The sequence below is a fragment of the Carica papaya genome, chromosome 8 (genome assembly GCF_054855325.1).
Source record: "Carica papaya isolate Zhongbai chromosome 8, ASM5485532v1, whole genome shotgun sequence".
NCBI lineage: Eukaryota > Viridiplantae > Streptophyta > Magnoliopsida > Brassicales > Caricaceae > Carica > Carica papaya.
The window spans coordinates 21,413,201-21,431,455 of record NC_142316.1 but is presented as its reverse complement, the minus strand read 5'-3'; the positions used below and the strand labels follow the sequence as shown (position 1 = coordinate 21,431,455).

At 45.8% G+C, this 18,255-nt stretch overlaps 29 pseudogenes; all 29 read right to left on the bottom strand.

The window, feature by feature from the left end:
• Positions 1–85: 85 nt before the first annotated feature.
• On the bottom strand, positions 86–204 carry LOC148251866 (5S ribosomal RNA; annotated as a pseudogene).
• A 558-nt stretch (positions 205–762) lies between these two features.
• Positions 763–881, bottom strand: LOC148251865 (5S ribosomal RNA; annotated as a pseudogene).
• A 238-nt stretch (positions 882–1,119) lies between these two features.
• On the bottom strand, positions 1,120–1,238 carry LOC148251864 (5S ribosomal RNA; annotated as a pseudogene).
• Positions 1,239–1,443: 205 nt separating this feature from the next.
• On the bottom strand, positions 1,444–1,562 carry LOC148251863 (5S ribosomal RNA; annotated as a pseudogene).
• A 531-nt stretch (positions 1,563–2,093) lies between these two features.
• On the bottom strand, positions 2,094–2,212 carry LOC148251862 (5S ribosomal RNA; annotated as a pseudogene).
• A 479-nt stretch (positions 2,213–2,691) lies between these two features.
• Positions 2,692–2,810, bottom strand: LOC148251861 (5S ribosomal RNA; annotated as a pseudogene).
• A 548-nt stretch (positions 2,811–3,358) lies between these two features.
• Positions 3,359–3,477, bottom strand: LOC148251860 (5S ribosomal RNA; annotated as a pseudogene).
• Positions 3,478–4,031: 554 nt separating this feature from the next.
• Positions 4,032–4,150, bottom strand: LOC148251859 (5S ribosomal RNA; annotated as a pseudogene).
• Positions 4,151–5,014: 864 nt separating this feature from the next.
• Positions 5,015–5,133, bottom strand: LOC148251858 (5S ribosomal RNA; annotated as a pseudogene).
• A 204-nt stretch (positions 5,134–5,337) lies between these two features.
• On the bottom strand, positions 5,338–5,455 carry LOC148251857 (5S ribosomal RNA; annotated as a pseudogene).
• Positions 5,456–6,572: 1,117 nt separating this feature from the next.
• On the bottom strand, positions 6,573–6,691 carry LOC148251856 (5S ribosomal RNA; annotated as a pseudogene).
• Positions 6,692–6,896: 205 nt separating this feature from the next.
• LOC148251855 (5S ribosomal RNA) lies at positions 6,897–7,015 on the bottom strand (annotated as a pseudogene).
• A 558-nt stretch (positions 7,016–7,573) lies between these two features.
• Positions 7,574–7,693, bottom strand: LOC148251854 (5S ribosomal RNA; annotated as a pseudogene).
• Positions 7,694–8,220: 527 nt separating this feature from the next.
• Positions 8,221–8,339, bottom strand: LOC148251853 (5S ribosomal RNA; annotated as a pseudogene).
• A 204-nt stretch (positions 8,340–8,543) lies between these two features.
• LOC148251852 (5S ribosomal RNA) lies at positions 8,544–8,662 on the bottom strand (annotated as a pseudogene).
• A 532-nt stretch (positions 8,663–9,194) lies between these two features.
• LOC148251851 (5S ribosomal RNA) lies at positions 9,195–9,313 on the bottom strand (annotated as a pseudogene).
• Positions 9,314–10,147: 834 nt separating this feature from the next.
• LOC148251850 (5S ribosomal RNA) lies at positions 10,148–10,266 on the bottom strand (annotated as a pseudogene).
• A 559-nt stretch (positions 10,267–10,825) lies between these two features.
• On the bottom strand, positions 10,826–10,944 carry LOC148251849 (5S ribosomal RNA; annotated as a pseudogene).
• A 205-nt stretch (positions 10,945–11,149) lies between these two features.
• LOC148251848 (5S ribosomal RNA) lies at positions 11,150–11,268 on the bottom strand (annotated as a pseudogene).
• Positions 11,269–12,154: 886 nt separating this feature from the next.
• On the bottom strand, positions 12,155–12,273 carry LOC148251847 (5S ribosomal RNA; annotated as a pseudogene).
• A 532-nt stretch (positions 12,274–12,805) lies between these two features.
• Positions 12,806–12,924, bottom strand: LOC148251846 (5S ribosomal RNA; annotated as a pseudogene).
• A 560-nt stretch (positions 12,925–13,484) lies between these two features.
• On the bottom strand, positions 13,485–13,603 carry LOC148251845 (5S ribosomal RNA; annotated as a pseudogene).
• Positions 13,604–14,164: 561 nt separating this feature from the next.
• On the bottom strand, positions 14,165–14,283 carry LOC148251844 (5S ribosomal RNA; annotated as a pseudogene).
• Positions 14,284–14,843: 560 nt separating this feature from the next.
• Positions 14,844–14,962, bottom strand: LOC148251843 (5S ribosomal RNA; annotated as a pseudogene).
• A 205-nt stretch (positions 14,963–15,167) lies between these two features.
• On the bottom strand, positions 15,168–15,286 carry LOC148251842 (5S ribosomal RNA; annotated as a pseudogene).
• A 495-nt stretch (positions 15,287–15,781) lies between these two features.
• On the bottom strand, positions 15,782–15,900 carry LOC148251841 (5S ribosomal RNA; annotated as a pseudogene).
• Positions 15,901–16,460: 560 nt separating this feature from the next.
• On the bottom strand, positions 16,461–16,579 carry LOC148251840 (5S ribosomal RNA; annotated as a pseudogene).
• A 555-nt stretch (positions 16,580–17,134) lies between these two features.
• LOC148251839 (5S ribosomal RNA) lies at positions 17,135–17,253 on the bottom strand (annotated as a pseudogene).
• Positions 17,254–17,775: 522 nt separating this feature from the next.
• LOC148251838 (5S ribosomal RNA) lies at positions 17,776–17,894 on the bottom strand (annotated as a pseudogene).
• Between the last annotated feature and the right edge of the window lie 361 nt (positions 17,895–18,255).

The following is an 18,255-nucleotide window of genomic DNA, read 5'->3' as shown; positions in this document are numbered from 1 at the left end:
CGGCACCGTGACTCACTTTTGTGAATGAACTACTAGTTCATAATTCCATTCGCGCGAAACGTCGAACGACCCATCAGAAAAAAAATGGTTGCAACACGAGGACTTCCCAGGAGGTCACCCATCCGAGTACTACTCTCGTCCAAGTACACTTAACTGCGAAGTTCTGATGGGATCCGGTGCATTAGTGCTAGTATGATCGCACCTGTTTCATTTCGCGCTGTAAATACATAAACTCCTTCTTTCTTCCCCCTCCCGTCATTTGTTTTCTTGTGCGTGCGCACTGCACCTCCTGTTCTCGTTCTAATATCAAGTTAAATACCACGGCGCCGTGACTTTCATTTGCGAATAAACCTGCGGACCATAATTCATGTCGCGCGTAACGTCGAAAGAATCATCTGAAAAAAAATGGGTGCAACAGGAGGACTTCCCAAGAAAATGGGTGAAATATAAGGACTTCGCAGGAGGTCACCCATCCTAGTACAACTCTCACCCAAGCACCCTTAACTTGCGGAGTTCTGACAGAATCCAGCTCATTTGTGCTGGTATTATCGCACCTGTTTTATTTGGTGCTGAAAATACATACACTCCTTCTCCTTCCATCCCCCCTCCCGTCATTTGTTTCCTTGTGCGTGCACTCTGCATCTCTCATTCTCGTTTTAATATTAAGTAAAATGCCCCGGCACCGTGACTCACCTTTGCGAATGAACCAGCGGTTCATAATTCCATTCGCGTGTAACGTCAAACGACCCATCCAAAAAAAAATGGGTGCAACACGAGGACTTCCCAGGAGGTCACCCATCCGAGTACTACTCTCGCCCAAACACACTTAACTGCGGAGTTCTGATGGGATCCGTTGCATTTGTACTAGTATGATCGCACCTGTTTCATTTTGCGCTGCAAATACATACACTCCTTCTCCTTTCTTCCCCCTCCCATCATTTGTTTCCTGATGCGTTCACACTTCACCTCTCCTTCTCGTTCTAATATCAATTAAAATGCCCTTGAGTCTTAACTCACATTTGCGTATAAACAAGCGGACCATAGTTCCTGTCGCGCCTAACATCGAACGACCCATCTTAAAAAAAAAAATTGGTGCAACACGAGAACTACCCAAGAAAATGGGTGAAATATAAGTACTTCGCAGGAGGTCACCCATTCTAGTACTACTCTCGCCCATGCACCCTTAACTGCGGAGTTCTGATGGGATCTAGTGCATTAGTGCTAGTATGATCGCACCTGTTTCATTTCGCGCTGTAAATACATACACTCCTTCTCCTTTCTTCCCCCTCCCGTCATTTGTTTCTTAGTGCGTTCACACTTCACCTCTCCTATTCGTTCTAATATCAAGCAAAATGCCCCGGTACCGTCACTCACCTTTGCGAATGAACCAGCGGTTCATAATTCCATTCACGCGTAACGTCGAACGACCCATCCGAAAAAAAATCGGTGCAACACGAGGGCTTCCCAAGAGGTCACCCATCCGAGTACTACTCTCGCCCGAGCACACTTAACTGCGGAGTTATGATGGAATCCGGTGCTTTAGTGCTGGTATGATATCACCTGTTTAATTTCGCGCTGCAAATACATAAACTCCTTCTCTTTTCGTCACCCTCCCGTCATTTGTTTCCTTGTGCGTTCGCACTGCACCTCCCGTTCTCGTTCTAATATCAAGTAAAATGTCACGGTGCCGTGACTCATATTTGCGAATAAACCAGCGGACCATAATTCAAGTCGCGCGTAACGTCGAAAGAATCATCTGTAAAAAAATGGGTGAAATATAAGGGCTTCGTAGGAGGTCACCCATCCTAGTACTACTTTCGCCAGAGCACCCTTAACTTGCAGAGTTCTGATCCAATCCGTTGCATTAGTGCTGGTATGATCGCTCATGTTTCATTCTGCGCTGCAAATACATACACTCTTTCTCCCTCCATCCCCCCTTCTGTCATTTGTTTCCTTGTGCGTGCACTCTGCATCTCTCCTTCTCGTTCGAATATCAAGTAAAATTTCTCGGCACCGTGACTCACCTCTACGAATGAACTAGCGGTTCATAATTTCATTCGCGCGTAACGTCGAACAATCCATCAAAAAATAAATAGGTGCAACACGAGGACTTCCCACGAGGTCACTCATCCGAGTACTACTCTCGCCCAAGCTCACTTAACTGCGGAGCTCTGATGGGATACGGTGCATTAGTGCTGGTATGATCGCACCTGTTTCATTTTGCGCTGTAAATACATACACTTCACCTCTCCTTCTCGTTCTAATATCAATTAAAATGCCCCTGCGTCTTGACTCACATTTGCGTATAAACCAGCTGACCATAGTTCCAGTCGCGCGTAACGTCGAACGACCAATCTGAAAAAAAATGGGTGCAACAAGAGAACTTCCCAAGAGGTAAACCATCCCTGTACTACTTTCTCCAAAGCACACTTAACTACGGAGTTCTGATGGGATCCGGTGAATTTGTGCTGATACGATCTCGCTTGTTTCATTTCGTGCTGAAAATACATACACTTCTTCTCCTTCCCTCCCACCACCCATCATTTGTTTCCTTGTGCGTTCACACTGCACCTCTCCTTCTCGTTCTAATATCGATTAAAATGCCCCTGCTTCTTGACTCACCTTTGCGTATAAACAAGCGGACCATAGTTCAAGTCGTGCGTAACGTCGAACGACCCGTCTGAAAAAAAATTGATACGACACGAGGACTTCCCAAGAGTAAACCCATCCGAGTACGACTCTCGCCCAAGCACACTTAACTTCGGAGTTCTGATGGGATCTGGTGCATTAGTGCTGGTATGATCGCACCTTTTTAATTTCGCGCCGCAAATACATACACTCCTTCTCCTTTCTTCCCACTCCCATCATTTGTTTCCTTGTGCATGCGCACTGTACCTCCTGTTCTCGTTCAAATATCAAATAAAATGTCACGGCGCTGTGACTCAAAATTGCGAATAAACCTGTGGACCATAATTCAAGTCGCGCGTAACGTCGAAAGAATCATCTGCAAAAAAATGGGTGCAACACGAGGACTTCCCAAAAAAATGGGTGAAAAATAAGGACTTCGCAGGAGGTCACCCATCCTAGTACTACTCTCTCCTAAGCACCCTTAACTTTCGGAGTTCTGATAGAATCCGGTGCATTTGTGCTGGTATTATCGCACCTGTTTCATTTGGTGCTGAAAATACATACACTCCTTCTCCTTCCATCCCCCCTCCCGTCATTTGTTTCCTTATGCGTGCACTCTGCATCTCTCTTTCTCGTTCTAATATCAAGTAAAATACCCTGGCACCGTGACTCACCTTTGTAAATGAACCAGTGGTTCATAATTCCATTCGCGCGTAACGTCAAAAAAAAAAGGGTGCAAAACGAGGACTTCCCAGAAGGTCACCCATCCGAGTACCACTCTCGCCCAAACACACTTAACTGCGGAGTTCTAATGGGATTCGGTGCATTAGTGCTGGTATGATCGCACCTGATTAATATCGCGCTAAAAATACATTCATTCCTTCTCCTTTCTTCCCCCTTCCGTCATTTATTTCCTCGTGCATGCGCACTGCGCCTCCCGTTCTCGTTCAAATTTCTAGTTAAATTCCACGGCGCCGTGACTCACAATTGCCAATAAACCTGCGGACCATAATTCAAGTTGCGCATAAGGTCGAAAGAATCATCTGCAAAGAAATGGGTGCAACACGAGGACTTCCAAAGAAAATTGGTGAAATATTAGGACTTCGCAGGAGGTCACCCATCCTAGTACTACTCTCGCCCAAGCACCCTTAACTTGCGGAGTTATGATAGAATCCGTTGCATTAGTGCTAGTATGATCGCTCATGTTTCATTCTGCGCTGCAAATACATACACTCTTTCTCCTTCCATCCCCCCTCCCGTCATTTGTTTCCTTGTGCAGACATCTCTCCTTCTCGTTCTAATATCAAGTAAATTGCCCCGGCACCGTGACTCACCTTTGCAAATGAACCAGCGGATCATAATTCCATTCACGCGCAACGTCGAACGACCCATCCGAAAAAAAAAGGGTACAACACGAGGACTGCCCAGGAGGTGACCCATCCGAGTACAACTCTCGCCCAAGCACACTTAACTGTGGAGTTCTGATGGGATACGGTGCATTAGTGCTGGTATGATCGCACCTGTTTCATTTGGTGCTGAAAATACATATACTCCTTCTCCTTCCCTACCCCCTCCCGTCATTTGTTTCCTGGTGCGTTCACCCTCCACCTCTCCTTCTCGTTCTAATATCAATTAAAATGCCCCTGTGTCTTGACTCACATTTGCGTATAAACCAGCGGACTATAGCTCCAGTCGCGCGTAATGTCGAACGATCCGACACAAGGACTTCCTATGAGGTCACCCATCCGAGTACAACTCTCGCCCAAGTAAACTTAACTGCGGAGTTCTGATGGGAACCGGTGCATTAGTGTTGGTATGATCGCACCTGTTTAATTTCGCCCTGCAAATACATATACTTTTTCTCCTTTCTTCCCCTTCCCATCATTTGTTTGCTTGTGCGTGCGCACTGCACCTCCTGTCTCGTTCAAATATCAAGTAAAATGCCACGACACCGTGACTCACATTTGCAAATAAACATGCGGATCATAATTCAAGTCGCGCGTAACGTCGAATGAATCATCTACAAAAAAATGGGTGCAACACGAGGACTTCCCAAGAAAATGGGTGAAATATAAAGACTTCGCAGGGGTCACCCATCCTAGTACTATTCTCGCCCAAGCACCCTTAACTTGCGGAGTTCTGAAAGAATCCGTTGCATTACTTATGGTATGATCGCTCATGTTTCATTCTGCGCTGCAAATACATACACTCTTTCTCCCTCCATCCCCCTACTGTCATTTGTTTTCTTGTGCGTGCACTCCGCATCTCTCCTTCTCGTTCTAATATCGAGTAAAAATGCCCCGGTACCGTGACTCACCTTTGCGAATGAACCAGCGGATCATAATTCCATTCGCGCGTGACGTCGAACGTCCCATCTGAAAAAAAATGGGTGCAACACGAGGACTTCCCAGGAGGTCACCCATCCGAGTACTACTCTCGCCCAAGCACATTTAACTACGGAGTTTTAATGGGAACCGGTGCATTAGTGCTCGTATGATCGCACCTGTTTCATTTAGGGGCAAATACATACACTCCTTCTCCTTTCTTCCCCCTCCCATCATTTGTTTCTAAGTGCGTTCACACTTCACCTCTCCTTCTCGTTCTAATATCAATTAAAATGCCCCTGCGTCCTGACTCACATTTGCGTATAAACCAGCAGACTATAGTTCCAGTCGTGCGTAATGTCGAACGACCCATCTGAAAAAAAAAAGGGTGCATCACAAAACTTCCCAGGAGGTAACCCATCCTTGTACTACTTTCGCCAAAGCACACTTAACTGCAGAGTTCTGATAGGATCCGGTGCATTTGTGCTGGTATGATCGCGCCTGTTTCATTTGGTACTGAAAATACATACACTCCTTCTCCTTCCCTCCCCCCTCCCATCTTTTGTTTGCTTGTGCATTGACACTGCACCTCTCCTTTTCGTTCTAATATCGATTAAAATGCCCCTGCTTCTTGACTCACATTTGCGTATAAACCAGCAGACAATTACTCCAGTCGTGCGTAACGTCGTACGACCTGTCTCACCCAAGCACACTTAACTGCGGAGTTATGATGGGATCCGATGCATTAGTGCTAGTATGATCACACCTGTTTAATTTCACGCTGCAAATACATACACTCTTTCTCCTTTCTTCCCCCTCCCATCATTTGTTTGCTTGTGCGTGCGAACTGCACCTCCCGTTCTAGTTCAAATATCAAGTAAAATGCAATGGCGCCGTGACTCACATTTGCGTATAAACCTGCGGACCATAATTCAAGTCGCGCGTAACGTTGAAAGAATCATCTGCAAAAAAATGGGTGCAACACGAGGACTTCCCAAGAAAATGGGTGAAATATAAAGACTTCACAGGGGGTCACCCATCCTAGTACTACTCTCGCCCAAGCATCCTTACCTGCAGAGTTCTTATAGAATCCGTTGCATTAGTGCTGGTATGATCACTCATGTTTCATTTTGCGCTGCAAATACATACACTCTTTCTCCTTCTATACCCCCTCCCGATATTTATTTCGTTGTGTGTGCACTCTGCATCTCTCCTTCTCGTTCTAATATCAAGTAAAATGCCCCAGCACCATTACTCACCTTTGCAAATGAACCAGCGATTCATAATTTCATTTGCGCGTAATGTCGAACGACCCATTCGAAAAAAAATGGGTGCACCAAGGACTTCCCAGGAGCACACTTAACTACGGAGTTTTGATGGGATCCGGTGCAATAGTGCTGGTATGATCGCACGATTTTAATTTCGCGCTACAAATACATACACTCCTTCTACTTTCTTCCCCCTACCGTTGTTTATTTCCTGGTGCGTTCACACTTCACCTCTCCTTCTCGTTCTAATATCAATTAAAATGCTCCTGAGTCTTGACTCAGATTTGGGTATAAACCAGCGGACCATAGTTCTAGTCACGCGTAACGTCGAACGACCCATCTGAAAAAAAAATGGGTGCAACACGAGAACCTCCCAAAAGGTAACCCATCCTTGTACAACTTTCGTCAAAGCACACTTAACTGCGGAGTTCTGATGGGATCCGGTGCATTTGTGCTGGTATGATCGCACTTGTTTCATTTCGTACTGAAAATACATACACTCCTCCTTCCCTCCCCCCTCCCATAATTTGTTTCCTTGTGCGTTCACACTGCACCTCTCCTTCTCGTTCTAATATCGATTAAAATGCTCCTTCTTCTTGACTCACATTTGCGTATAAACCAGCGGACCATAGTTCCAGTCGCGTGTAACGTCGAACGACCCATCTGAAAAAAGAAATTAGTGCAACACGAGAACTTCCCAGGAGGTCACCCATCCAAGTATTACTCTCGCCCAAGCACACTTAACTGCAGAGTTCTAATGGGATCTGGTGTATTAATGCTGGTATGATCGCAAATGTCTAATTTTGCGCTGCAAATACATACAGTCCTTCTCCTTTCTTCCCCCTCCCGTCATTTGTTTCCTTGTGCGTGCGCACTGCACCTCTTTTTCTTGTTCTAATATCAAGTAAAATGCCACGGTGTCGTGACTCACATTTGGGAATAAACCTGCGGACCATAATTCAAGTCGTGCGTAACGTCGAAAGAATCATTTGTAAAAAAATGGGTGCAACACGAGGGCTTCCCAAGAAAATGGGTTAAATATAACGACTTCGCAGGAGGTCACCCATCCTAGTACTACTCTCGCCCAAGCACCCAAAAACTGTGGAGTTCTGATAGAATCCGTTGGATTAGTGCTGGTATGATCGCTCATGTTTCATTCTGCGCTGCAAATACATACACTTTTCTCCTTCCATACCACCTCCCATCATTTGTTTCGTTGTGCGTGCACTATACATCTCTTCTTCTTGTTCTAATATCAAGTATAATGCCCCGGCACCGTGACTCACCTTTTCGAATGAACCAGCGGTTCATAATTCCATTCGCGAGTAACGTCGAATAACCCATCCGAAAAAAAATGAGTGCACACGAGGACTTCCCAGGGGGTCACCGATCCGAGTACTACTCTCGCCCAAGCACACTTAACTACGGAGTTTTGATGGGATCCGGTGCATTAGTGCTGGTATGATCGCAGATGTTGCATTTTGCACTGCAAATACATACACTCCTTCTCCTTTCTTCCCCCTCCCGTTTGTTTCCTGGTGCGATCACACTTCACCACTCCTTCTCGTTCTAATATCAATTAAAATGCCCCTGCGTCTTGACTAACATTTGCGTATAAACCAGCAGACCATAGTTTCAGTTGTGCGTAACGTCGAACGACCCATTTGAAAAAAAAAAGGGTGTAACACGAGAATTTCCCAGAAGGTAACCCATCGTTGAAGTACTTTCGCCAAAGCACACTTAACTATGGAGTTCTGATGGGATCCGGTGCATTTGTGCTGGTGTAATCGCACCTGTTTCATTTCGTGGTGAAAATACATACACTCCTTCTCCTTTCCTCTCCCCTCCCATCATTTGTTTCCTTATGCGTTCACACTTCACCTCTCATTCTCGTTCTAATATCGATTAAAATGCCCCTGTTTCTTGACTCACATTTGCGTATAAACCAGCGGACCATAATTCCAGTCGCGCGTAACTTCGAATGACAAGTCTGAAAAAAAATTGTGCGATACGAGGACTTCCTAAGAGGTCACCCATCTGAGTACTACTATCACCCAAGAACACTTAACTGCGGAGTTCTGATGGGATCCGGTACATTAGTGTTGGTATGATCGCACCTGTTTAATTTCGCACTGCAAATACATACCCTCCTTCTCCTTTCTTCCTTTTCTCGTAATTTGTTTCCTGGTGCGTTCACACTTCACCTCTCCTTCTCGTTCTAATATCAATTAAAATGCCCCTGCGGTTTGACTCACATTTGCGTATAAACCAGCGGACCATAGTTCCAGTCGGGTGTAACGTCGAATGACCCATCTAAAAAAAATGGGTGCAACACGAGAACTTCCCAGGGGGTAACCCATCCTTGTACTACTTTCGCCAAAGTACACTAAATTGCGGAGTTCTGATGGGATCCGGTGCATTTGTGCAGGTATGATCACGACCATTTCATTTCGTGCTAAAAATAGATACACTCCTTCTCCTTCCCTCCCCCCTCCCATCATTTGTTTCCTTGTGTGTTCACACTGAACATCTCCTTCTCGTTCTAATATCGATTAAAATGCCCCTCCTTCTTGACTCACATTTGCGTATAAACCAGTGGAGCATAGTTCCAGTCGCGCGTAACGTCGAACAACCCATTCGAAAAAAAAAGGGTTCAACGAGAGGACTTCTTAGGAGGTCACCAATCCGAGTACTACTCTCGCCCAAGCACACTTAACTGCGGAGTTCTGGTGGGATCCGGTGCATTAATGCTGGACGAATCGCACCTGTTTATTTTCGCGTTGCAAATACATACATCCCTTCTCCTTTCTTCCCCCTCCCGTCATTTGTTTCCTGGTGCGTTCACACTTCACCTCTCCTTCTCGTTCTAATATCAATTAAACTGCCCCTGCGTCTTGACTCACATTTGCGTATAAACCAGCGGACCATAGTTCTAGTCGCGCGTAACGTCGAACGACCCATCTGAAAGAAAAAATGGGTGCAACACGAGAAGTTCCCAGGAGGTAATCCATCCTTGTACTACTTTCGCCAAAGCACACTTAACTGCGGAGTTCTGATGGGATCCAGTGCATTTGTGCAGGTATGATCGTGCCCATTTCATTTCATACTAAAAATACATACACTCCTTCTCCTTCCCTCCCCCCTCCCATCATTTGTTTCCTTGTTCGTTCACACTGCACCTCTCCTTCTCGTTCTAATTTCGATTAAAATGTCCCTGCTTTTTAACTCATATTTGCGTATAAACCAGCGGACCATAGTTCCAGTCACGCGTAACATCGAACGACCCGTCTGAAAAAAAATTTGTGCGACACAAGGACTTTCCAGATGGTCACCCATCCGAGTACTACTCTCGCTCTGAAGGGATCCGGTGAATTAGTGCTGGTATGGTCGCACCTATTTCATTTCGCGCTGCAAATACATACACTCCTTCTCCTTTCTTCCCCCTCCCGTCATTTGTTTCCTGGTGCGTTCACACTTCACCTCTCCTTCTCGTTCCAATACCAAATAAAATGCTCCTGCGTCTTGACTCACATTTGCGTATAAATCAGCGGACCATAGATCCAGTCGCGCGTAACATCGAACGATCCATCTGAAAAAAAAAATGGGTGCAACACGAGAACTTCCCAGGAAGTAACCCATCCTTGTACTAGTTTCGCCAAAACACACTTAACTGCGGAGTTCTGATGGGAACCGGTGCATTATTGCTTCTGTGAACGCACCTGTTTCATTTCGTGCTGAAAATACATGCACTCCTTCTCCTTCCCTCCCCCCTCCCATCATTTGTTTCCTTGTGCATTCACACTACACCTCTCCTTCTCATTCTAATATCTATTAAAATGCCCCTGCTTCTTGACTCATATTTGTGTATAAACCAGCGGATCGTAGTTCTAGTCGCGCGTAACGTCGAACGACCCGTCTGAAAAAAAATTGATGCGACACGAGGACTTCCTAGGAGGCCACCCATCCGAGTACTTCTCTCGCCCAAGCACACTTAACTGCGGAGTTCTGATGGGATCCGATGCATTAGTTCTGGTATGATCGCGCCTGTTTAATTTCGCGCTGTAAATTCAATCACTCCTTCTCCTTTCTTCCCCCTCCCGTCATTTGTTTCCTTGTGCGTGCGCACTGCACCTCCCGTTCTCCTTCAAGTATCAAGTAAAATGCAACGGCGCTGTGACTCACATTTACAAATAAACCTGCGGACCATAATTCAAGTCGCGCGTAAGGTCGAAAGAATCATCTGCAAAAAAATGGGTGCAACACGAGAACTTCCCAAGAAAATGGGTGAAATATAAGGACTTCGCAGGAGGTCACCCATCCTAGTACTACTCTCGCCCAATCACCCTTGACTTGCGGAGTTCTGATAGAATCCATTGCATTAGTACTGGTATGATCGCTCGTGTTTCATTCTGCCCTGCAAATACATACACTCTTTCTCCTTCGATCCCCGTCCCGTCATTTGTTTCCTTGTGCGTGCACTCTGCATCTCTCATTCTCATTCTAATATCAAGTAAAATGCCCCGGCACCGTGACTCACCTTTGCGAATGAACCAGCGGTTCATAATTCCATTCGCGCGTAACGTCGAACGACCCATCCGAAAAAAATGAGTGCAACAGGAGGACTTCCCAAGAGGTCACCCATCCGAGTACTACTCTTGCCCAAGCACACTTGACTGCGGAGTTCTGATGGGATCCGATACATTAGTGCTGGTATGATCGCACCTGTTTCATTTCGCGCTTTAAGTTCATACACTCCTTTTGCTTTCTTCCCCCTCCCGTCATTTGTTTCCTGGTTCGTTCACACTTCACCTCTCCTTCTCGTTCTAATATCAATTAAAATGCCCCTGCGTCTTGACTCACATTTGCGTATAAACCAACGGACCATAGTTCCAGTCGCGCGTAACGTCGAACGACCCATCTGAAAAAAAAGGGGTGCAACACGAGAAGTTCCCAGGAGATAACCCATCGTTGTACCACTTTCGCCAAAGCACACTTAACTGCGGAGTTCTGATGGGATCCGGTGCATTTGTGATGGCATGATCGCACCTGTTTCATTTTGTGCTGAAAATACATACACTCCTTCTCCTTCCCTCCTCCCTCCCATCATTTGTTTCCTTGTGCGTTCACACTGCACATCTCCTTCTCATTCTAAAATCGATTAAAATGTTCCTGCTTCTTGACTCACATTTGGGTCAAAACCAGCAGACCATAGTTTCAGTCGCGCGTAACGTCGAATGACAAGTCTGAAAAAAAATTGGTGCGACACGAGGACTTCCCAGGAGGTCACCAATCCGAGCACTACTCTCGCCCAAGCACACTTAGCAATGCAGTTCTGATGGGATCTGGTGCATTAGTGCTGGTATGATCGCACATGTTTAATTTTGCGCTGCAAATACATACACTCCTTCTCCTATCATCCCCCTCTCGTCATTTGTTTCCATGTGCGTGCGCACTGCACCTCCCGTTCTTGTTCAAATATCAAGTAAAATGCCACTGTGCCGTGACTCACATTTGCAAATAAACTTGCGGACCAAAATTCAAGTCGCGCGTAACGTCGAAAGAATCATCTACAAAAAAATGGGTACAACACGAGAACTTCCCAAGAAAATGGGTGAAATATAAGGACTTCGCAGGAGGTCAGCCATCCTAGTACTACTCTCGCCCAAGTGCCCTTAACTTTCGGAGTTCTGATAGAATCCTTTGCATTAGTGCCGGTATGATCGCTCATGTTTCATTCTGCGCTGCACATACATACACTCTTCCTCCCACCATCCCCCCTCCCGTCATTTATTTCCTTGTGCGTATACTCTGCATCTCTCCTTCTCGTTCTAATATCAAGTAAATTGCCCCGGCACCGTGACTAACCTTTGCGAATGAACCAGCGGTTCATAATTCCATTCGCGCGTAATGTCGAACGACCCATTCGAAAAAAAATAGATGCATCCCAAGGACTTCCCAAGAGGTCACACATCCGAGTACTACTCTCGCCCAAGCACACTTAACTGCGGAGTTCTGATGGGATCCGGTACATTAGTGCTGGTATGATCCCACCTGTTTCATTTCGCGCTGCAAATACATACACTCCTTATCCTTTCTTCCCTGTCCCGTTATTTATTTCCTGGTGCGTTCACACTTCACCTCTCCTTCTCGTTCAAATATCAATTAAAATGCCTTTGTATCTTGACTCATATTTGTGTATAAACCAGCGGACCATAGTTTCAGTCGCGTGTTACGTCGAACGACCCATCTGAAAGAAAAAATGGGTGCAACACGAGAACTTCCTATGAGGTAACCCATCCTTGTACTTCTTTAGCCAAAGCACACTTAATTGCGGACTTCTGATGGGATCCAGTGCATTTGTGCTGGTGTGATCGCACCTGTTTCATTTCGTGCTGAAAATACATACACTCCTTCTCCTTCCCTCCCCCCTCCCATAATTTGTTTCCTTGTTCGTTCACACTGCACTTCTCCTTCTCGATCTAATATCGATTAAAATGCTCCTACTTCTTGACTCACATTTGCGTATAAACCAGCGGACCATAGTTCTAGTCGCGCGTAACGTCAAACGACCCGTCTGAAAAAAAATTGGTGCGACACAAGGACTTCCCTGGAGGTAACCCATCCGAGTACTAGTCTTGCCCAAACACACTTAACTGCGAAGTTCAGATGGGATCCGGTGCGTTAGTGCTGGTATGATCGCACCTGTTTAATTTCGCGCTGCAAATACATACACTCCATCTCCTTTCTTCCCCCTCCTGACATTTGTTTCCTTGTGCGTGCGCACTGCTCCTCCCGTTCTCGTTCAAATATCAAGTAAAATGCCACGGCCCCGTGACTCACATTTGCGAATAAACCTGCGGACCATAGTTCAATTCGCGCATAACATCGAAAGAATCATCTGCAAAAAAATAGGTGCAACACGAGAACTTCCCAAGAAAATGGGTGAAATATAAGGACTTCGCAGGAGGTCACCCATCCTAGTACTACTCTCGACCAAGCACCCGTAAGTTGCGGAGTTCTGATAGAATCCGTTGCATTAGTGCTGGTATGATCGCTCATGTTTCATTCTAAGCTGTAAATACATACACTCTTTCTCCTTCTATCCCCCCTCCCGTCATTTGTTTCCTTGTGCGTGCACTCTTCATCTCTCATTCTCGTTCTAATATCAAGTAAAATGTCACGTCACCGTGACTCACCTTTGCAAATGAACCAGCGGTTCATAATTCCATTCACGCGTAACGTCGAACGACCCATAAAAAAAAAATGGGTGCAACACGAGGACTTCCCAGGAGGTCACCCATCCGAGTACTACTCTAGCCCAAGCACACTTGACTGCGGAGTTCTGATTGGATCCGGTGCATTAGTGCTGGTATGATCGCACCTGATTAATTTTGCGCGGCAAATACATTCACTCCTTCTCCTTTCTTCCCCCTCCCGTCATTTGTTTCCTTGTGCGTGCGCACTGCACCTCCCGTTTTCGTTCAAATATCAAGTAAAATGCCACGGCGCCGTGACTCACTTTTGCAAATAAACTTGCGGACCATAATTAAAGTCGCGCGTAACGTCAAAAGAATCATCTGCAAAAAAATGGGTGCAATACGAGGACTTCCCAAGAAAATGGGTGAAATATAAGGACTTCGCAGGAGGTCACCCATCCTAGTACTACTCTCGCCCAAGCACCCTTAACTTGCGGAGTTCTGATAGAATCAATTGCATTAGTGCTGGTATGATCGCTCATCTTTCATTCTGTGCTTCAAATACATACATTATTTCTCCTTCCATCCCCCCTCCCGTCATTTGTTTCGTTGTGCGTGCACTCTGCATCTCTCCTTCTCGTTTTAATATCAAGAAAAATGCCCCGGCACCATGACTCACCTTTGCGAATGAACCATTGGTTTATAATTCCATTCGCGCGTAACGTCGAACGACCCATCCGAAAGAAAATGGATACAACACGAGGACTTCCCAGGAGGTCACCCATCCGAGTACTACTCTCGCCGAAGCACACTTAACTGTAGAGTTCTGATGGGATCCGGTGCATTAGTGCTGGTATGATCGCACCTGTTTCATTTCGCGCGGGAAATACATACACTCCTTCTCCTTTCTTCCCCCTCCCGTCATTTGTTTCCTTGTGCATGCGTACTGCACCTCCCGTTCTCGTTCAAATATCAAGTAAAATGTCACGGTGCCGTGACTCACATTTGCGAATAAACCTGCGGACCATAATATAAGTCGCGCGTAACGTCAAAAGAATCATCTGCAAAAAAATAGGTGCAACACGAGGATTTTCCAAAAAAATGGGTGAAATATAAGGACTTCGCAGGAGGTCAGCCATCCTAGTACTACTCTCTCCCAAGCACCCTTAACTTACGGAGTTCTGATAGAATCCGTTGCATTAGTGCTAGTTTGATAACTCATGTTTCATTCTGCGCTGCAAATACATACACTCTTTCTCCTTCCATCCCCCCTCCCGTCATTTGTTTCGTTGTACGTGCACTCTGCATCTTTCATTCTCGTTCTAATATCAAGTAAAATGGCCGGTACCGTGACTCACCTTTGTGAAAGAACCAGCGGTTCATAATTCCATTCGCGCGCAACGTCGAACTACTCATCCGAAAAAAAATTGGTGCAACACGAGGATTTCGCAGGAGGTCACCCATCATAGTACTACTCTTGCCCAAGCTTCCTTAACTGCAGAGTTCTGATTGGATCCGGTGCATTAAAGATGGGATGATCACACCTGTTTCATTTCGCACTACAAATACATACACTCCTTCTCCTTTCTTCCCCCTCCCGTCATTTGTTTCCTGGTGCGTTCACACTTCACCTCTCCTTCTCGTTCTAATATCAATTAAAATGCCCTGCCTCTTGACTCACATTTGTGTATAAACAAGCGGACCATAGTTCCAGTCGCGCGTAACGTCGAATGGCCCATGTGAAAAAAAAAATCGTGCAACACAAGAACTTCCCAGGAGGTAACCCATCCTTGAACTACTTTTGCCAAAGCACACTTAACTGTGAAGTTCTGATGGGATCTGGTGCATTTGTGCTGGTATGATCGCACCTGTTTTATTTCGTGCTGAAAATACATACACTCATTCTCCTTCCCTCCTCCCTCCCATCATTTGTCTCCTTGTGCATTCACACCGCACCTCTCCTTCTCATTCTAATATCGATTAAAATGTCCCTGCTTCATGACTCACATTTGCGTATAAACAAGCGGACCATAACTCCAGTCGCGTGTAACGTCGAACGACCCGTTCGAGAAAAAATTGGCGCGACACGAGGACTTGCCAAAAGGACTTCCCAGGAGTTCTGATGGGATCCGGTGCATTAGTACTGGTATGATTGCACCTACTTAATTTCCCGCTGCAAATACATGCACTCCTTCTCCTTTCTTCTCCCTCCCGTCATTTGTTTCCTTGTGCGTGCGCACTGCAACTCCTGTTCTCGTTCTAATATCAAGTAAAATGCCACGGTGCCATGACTCACGTTTGCGAATAAACCAGCAGAATATAAATCAAGTCGCGCATAACGTCGAAAGAATCATCTGCAAAAAAATGGGTGCAACACGAGGACTTCCCAGGAGGTCACCCATTCGAGTACTACTCTCGCCCAAGCACACTTAACTACGTAGTTCTGATGGGATCCGGTGCAATAGTGCTGGTATGATCTCACCAGTTTAATTTTGCGCTGCAAATACATACATTCCTTCTCCTTTCTTCCCCCTCCCGTCATTTGTTTCCTTGTGCGTGCGCCTTGCACCTCTCGTTCTCGTTCTAATATCAAGTAAAATGTCATAGCGCCGTGACTCACATTTGCGAATAAACCTGCGGACCATAATTCAAGTCGCGCGTAACGTCGAAATAATAATCTGCAAAAAAATGGGTGCAACACGAGGACTTCCCAAGAAAATGGGTGAAATATAAGGACTTCGCAGGAGGTCACCCATCCTAGTACTACTCTCGCCCAAGCACCCTTAACTTACAGAGTTCTGATATAATCCGATGCATTAGTGCTGGTATGATCGCTCATGTTTGATTCTGCGCTGCAAATACATACACTCTTTCTCCTTCCATCCCCCCTCCCGTCATTTGTTTCCTTGTGCGTGCACTCTGCATCTCTCCTTCTCGTTCTAATATCAAGTAAAATTCCCCGGCACCGTGACTCACCTTTACGAATGAACCAGCGTTTCATAACTCCATTCGCGCGTAACATCGAACGACCCATCCGAAAAAAATGGGTGCAACACGAGGACTTCCTAGGAGGTCACCCATCCGAGTACTACTTTCGCCCAAGCACATTTAACTGCGGAGTTCTGATGTGATCCGGTGCATTTGTGCTGGTATGATCGCACCTGTTTAATTTCGCGCTGCGAATACATACACTCCTTCTCCTTTCTTCCCCCTCCCGTTATTTGTTTCCTTGTGCTTGCGCACTGCACCTCTCGTTCTCGTTCTAATATCAAGTAAAATGTCATGGCGCCGTGACTTACATATACAAATAAACCTGCGGACCATAATTTAAGTCACGCATAACGTCGAAATAATCATCTGCAAAAAAATGGGTGCAAGACGAGGACTTCCCGAGAAAATGGGTGAAATATAAAGACTTCGCAGGAGGTAACCCATCATAGTACTGCTCTCGCCCAAGCACCCTTACCTGCGGAGTTCTGATAGAATCTGTTGCATTAGTGTTGGTATGATCGCTCATGTTTCATTCTGCTCTGCAAATTCATACACTCTTTCTCCTTCCATCCCCCCTCCCGTCATTTGTTTGTGTGAGCACTCTACATCTCTCCTTCTCGTTCTAATATCAAGTAAAATGCCCCTGCACCATGACTTACCTTTTTGAATAAACCAGCGGTTCATAATTCCATTCGAGCATAACGTTGAACGACCCATCTGAAAAGAATGGGTGCGACAAGAGGACTTCCCAGGAGGACACCGATCCGAGTAGTACTCTCGCCCAAGCACACTTAACTACGGAGTTCTGATGGGATCCGGTGCATTAGTGCTGGTATGATCGCACCTGTTTTATTTCGCGCTGCAAATACAAACACTCCTTCTTCTTTCTTCCCCCTCCCGTCATTTGGTGCGATCACACTTCACCTCTCCTTCTCGTTCTAATATCAATTAAAATACCCTTGCGTCTTGACTCACATCTACGTATAAACCAGCGAACCATAGTTCCAGTCCCGCGTAACGTCGAACGACCCATCTGACAAAAAATGGGTGCAATACGAGAACTTCCCTGGAGGTAACCCATCCTTGTACTACTCTCGCCAAAGCACAATTAACTTCAGAGTTCTGATGGGATCCGATGCATTTGTTCTGGTGTAATAGGACTTATTTCATTTCGTGCTGATAATACATACACTCCTTCTCCTTCCCTCCCCCCTCCCATCATTTGTTTCCTTGTGCGTTCACACTGCACCTCTCCTTCTCGTTCTAATATCGATTAAAATGCCCTTGCTTCTTGACTCACATTTGCGTATAAACCAGCGAACCATAGTTCTAGTCGCGCGTAACGTCGAACGACCCGTCTGAAAAAAATTTATGCGACACGAGGACTTCCAAGGAGGTCACCCATCCTAGTTCTAGTCTCGCCCAAGCACACTTAACTGCGGAGTTCTTATGGGATCCGGTGCATTAGTGCTGGTATTATCGCACCTGTTTAATTTCACGCTGCAATACACTCCATCTCCTATCTTCCCCCTCCCGTCATTTGTTTCCTTGTGCGTGCGCACTGCATCTCCCATTCTTGTTCAAATATCAAGTAAAATACCACGGCGCCATGACTCACATTTGTGAACAAACCTGCGTACCATAATTCAACTCGCGCATAATGTCTAAATAATCTTTTGCAAAAAAATAGGTGCAGTGCGAGAACTTCCGAAGAAAATGGGTGAAATATAAAGACTTCGAATGAGGTGACCCATCCTAGTACTCCTCTCGCCCAAGCACCCTTAACTTGCAGAGTTCTGATAGAATCCGTTGCATTAGTGCTGGTATGATCGCTCATGTTTCATTTCG